The sequence below is a fragment of the Amblyomma americanum genome, chromosome 3 (assembly GCF_052857255.1).
Source record: "Amblyomma americanum isolate KBUSLIRL-KWMA chromosome 3, ASM5285725v1, whole genome shotgun sequence".
In the NCBI taxonomy this organism is placed as follows: domain Eukaryota; kingdom Metazoa; phylum Arthropoda; class Arachnida; order Ixodida; family Ixodidae; genus Amblyomma; species Amblyomma americanum.
The window spans coordinates 187,644,854-187,649,098 of record NC_135499.1 but is presented as its reverse complement, the minus strand read 5'-3'; the positions used below and the strand labels follow the sequence as shown (position 1 = coordinate 187,649,098).

Sequence of the window (4,245 nt, the reverse complement as noted above, 5' to 3'; positions counted from 1 at the left end):
ACCTAGACTTTCATGACAACTCCGAACACATGCGCAACGGGCTCTTAACACAGCGCTATCCACGTTTCCTTATTGATGACGCCATAAGCAGAGCTTCAAATCTGAACCGTAGTCAAATACCCCAGAGAAACCGAAGAGATAACCGAAATGATTACACCACAAACCTTATTCTCACATTTAAAAGCAACGCAACGAACATAAACAGAATTCTTATTAAGCACTTTAATATTCTCCAGCAAAGTCAACGACTATCGAATATATTTACATGCGCACCCCGCGTGATTTACAGGCGTGCCAAAAACATTCAGAAGCATTTAGTCCACTCCAAGGAACACAAGACCCCAAAATATGGATGCCACCCCTGTGGTAAAGGTCGCTGCAAAGTTTGCAAGAACATGCAGACTACGTGTTCTGCAACGAGTACAAGGTCAGGTTTCCAGCATTCAATCAACGGCAACTTTTACTGCGACTCATCAAACATTATTCTTCTTGAATGCACCGTGTGTAACCAGCAATACATAGGGCAGACAAACACTGCATTCCGCATTCGATTTAACAATCACCGCGCACACACCAAGTCTCTCCCCAATCTTCCCCTATCCAAGCATGTGAACTCAGGACACCCATTTAACCAACAAAAAGTAACCATTATTCAAGGGGGCTTCAAAAACAGGCGAGAACGTGAACAACGTGAATCCTATTTTATCCACAAGTTTAATACTATTCAAGAAGGTCTTAACGAAAAGCCTGGTACCCTTTCTTTTATTCACGACCTCCAAACAAAATAATACTACACCTCTCGTTAATTGGCTAACTCTGATATATCCTTTATAACTCCTATTGTATATACCAAGCAGTCATACCCTTCCTTACTTACACTATCCTACCTCGTGCAGTATTGATAAGCTTTGACGTTCCTTCCTTACTTTTTTCCGACAACTGGAAATCTTTGTACACAGCCCGGCCCTCCTCCACTACAAACAAGTATTCCCGACGAAGTCGGTTCAACGACCCGCCCAGGGAGAGGGATGCACTGTTCAGTGAAACCCAGACCTCCTGTTTCAGTTCTTACACATGTGCGCCTGGCTTGGCCTGTTCGTCGCTGCCAGTGTCATTTGCGCAGCGGCGCCTCTTTGGCCACACATCTGCAATGGCTCCCATCTTTGCGTTTGGGCATTTTGTTTGTGTGTTTTGTTTGCACGTTTTGCTTTCGTACACCTGTGGTTGCCGCGCTGCCCATGTCCCCCGCACCGTCTCCCTCTCCCTTTATCTCGTTTCGCCATCTCCTTTTTGGCCGTCCCTCCTTACTTGTTCCCCCTTTTTTTCTTTTCATTCTATTTTTTGACCCGCCGCGGTGGCTCATGGTGTCTTCGGCTGGTCGTTTTTGAGCGCTCTAGAGCGCTACGAAACGGGTGGTTGTATTCGGCTGGTCGAAAAAGAGCAATTGGCATGTATTCGGCTGGTTCTTTTCGAGCGCCTCTGACTTGGAGCGCTCTGTGCCAGAGGGCTCCGAGTTGCTCTCACTTTCCCGACGGAGCAACGAAAGCTCGGCTGGAGATCGCATCACGAGATAGCCACGTTTTCCGGTGTTGGGATCCGCGCCAAGCCAGGCCAAGCCAGTTCCGTAACCTGCTGAAAAATTTGGCGCCAACGCACGAACAGATCGAGTTGCCTCTGCACCGAAGTTGTATACCGGGTACCGCTGTGCTAAACTTTTTGGTTGTTTTAGCTCTGCTGAGTGCACGCAGTTTCGCAGCATCATGTCGAAGCGGAAGCGCCTAGTGGCGTTAGCGAAGCCATCAGTTCTTTTGTTAGCTGCAAATGACAGCACCGACAGCAGTTCCGACGAAGATGACACTCAGGTGTATACAGCGATGTTCACAGAGTTGTTCACTGTGCCGGCTAAAATACCCAAAGTGACAAGTTACGTGGACACGACGGTGCGACAATATTCTGAATCAGAGGTAAGCGCCAAGGTGCGGTCAATATTGCTAGCTCTAATTTACATGTTCAACAGTTCCGCAGGAATTTTCGCCTTCCGCGCAAGGCTTGCTACGAGCTTGTCTCCAAGTTCGAGGGCTCCAATTTCTATCCTTCAAGCAGAAATCACGGTGGCTCACCCGCCAAGACGGCAGAGGAGCATCTTCTTTCGTTTCTTTGGCAAGTTTTCTGAAATTTCCCCAGCATGATAAGTAGTGAAACAGTGTTCTTGCTCCACGCGATTTGAATTTACAACTAGGCATTCTTGCAGGGTTCGAGCTGAATTGCCGCCTGAAAACATCTTTAAAGCATTCTTTGTCTGTAGCTAATTTCTTGGACTGTGTCATTTGCTCGGTTGGCTATGTTTAAAAGTGGTCAATCTACAGCTGACTAGTTGGTACTGCAGTGTTTAGAATTTTTCGTCGCTAGCGCACTGCTTTCCTGAATCCAACCCAGTTAAATAGCCCACACATCGACCTAAAGGGGTTACTTTTACATTGACAATTCATAAAACGTGCAACATGCATGAGTAACATTGCTTTATAATTGTAATCGCATCAAAGCAATCTTAATTCTATGTAGCACTTGCAATGCATCAACATACTCAAGAATGCGGTATAATAATGGCTTTACTCTTGTTTTTCAGGTATGCAAGTAACAAAGCATCCATGCGAGAGGTTGCAGTACTCTTTAACATGGCAGAATCAACACAGATGGCAGTGATAGACAGAGTTCTTCAGTTTCTCTGTCATATAGCACCAGAAGTCATCAACTTCGGAACCGACAAGGATGCCATCGCTAAGGATTTTGAAAAAGTATGTACACTTACTGTTCTATTGAGTAGCACTATGCAAGCGCAGGCAGTAGACGACAGCCTGGTGAAGGTTGAGGTAGCTCAAAGTATCTAGTGTAGTCAACGACCTATCTTGCGCAAAAATCACTTTCTAGAGCAGCACTGATATGCAAACGCCTTCAACGCTTCATTTGAAGGTACCGCAATTACATTATGGATGAAAAATATTTGCATGCGTAATAGCACAAGGTATCGTTTTTATCTTCTTGATTTTCTCACCTTTTCCAGGTTGCTGGCTTCCCCAATGTGATAGGATGTGTAGACGGCACCTACATACCCATGCGCTGCCCAAAGAACAAAGTGCGGTCCACATATGGAAACCGGCACGACCAGGTGTCTCTCACTATGCAAGGCATATGTGATGCAAATGCAAGATTTGAAGATGTGTTTACTGGCACGTCTGGAAAAATTCACGATGCTAGAGTGCTAAGGCTATCCTCTATCAGTAGTGATCTTCCAAAAATTTGTGAAGTAAACAAATATCATCTGCTCGGTGATGCGGCTTACCCTGTCAGGGAGCATTTGCTCACCCCATATAGAGACTATGGCAACCTTACTGCAGCAAAAATTGCTTACAATAACCGCCACACAGCCACGAGAGTGAAAACAGAAAATGCGTTTGGGCTGCTAAAACAGAGGTTTCGGCAACTCAGATACATTGAGCTAACCACGATTGACAAGATAACACAGCTTATAATAGCATGCTGTGTCCTTCACAATGTTTGCATTGATGCTGGAGACTCTACAGATGATCTGTTAACAGAGGAGGAGGTGGTAGAAAGAGCACTACACTTTGCCCAGCACTCATGTCAAAATGAAGTGGACCCTGAGCAATGTAGAGCGGGTCAGACGACACGTGAAAGTGTGCTACGTCATCTGGGGGAGCTGAAACGAGAGAAGCTAGCCGACCTCTTCCTAAGACGTGCTAGAATGAGGGTGCAGCATGATGCAAACTAGGCAATGCTCCCCTTGTTTGCAACCGTGTACAGAGCTGTGGCTTTCTCTTTACATTCATTAAGGCATTACTTTATCACTTTTATTTTTGAGTTAAATGTTATCTTATTTTGTGCAAGCTGTTATATTCTGCTCCTTACATTTGACTTCACACTGTGAGCTTAGAAATTGCAGTCAATAAAATTGCACCTGGCTGTTACATTCTTAGCAATGCAGTTGCAGTGTATTATTCAACTCACTTTCTGCTTCACAGTACTTTATTGCAAAGAGGTGAAATGACAATATTCCATTGTGCTCCAAACACAAACAAAACAAGCTGTAAAAAATAAAGTAGGAATCCGTAACATATGGTTGTGGATGGAAAAGTTAAAAACAGCTGTGAACTGCTCCACAACTCTGTGTAAACAAGAAAATGATAAAGTAACACAGCTGCAGCTTAACAGCAATAAATAAAATAT

At 44.7% G+C, this 4,245-nt stretch overlaps 1 long non-coding RNA gene across 1 annotated transcript; it reads left to right on the top strand.

Moving 5' to 3' along the window:
* The first annotated feature begins 1,383 nt into the window (after positions 1-1,383).
* On the top strand, positions 1,384-3,426 carry LOC144123540 (uncharacterized). Its single transcript, XR_013313112.1, has 3 exons — positions 1,384-1,964; positions 2,018-2,795; positions 3,062-3,426. It is a non-coding gene; the product is annotated as an uncharacterized LOC144123540 (long non-coding RNA).
* Positions 3,427-4,245: the final 819 nt, after the last annotated feature.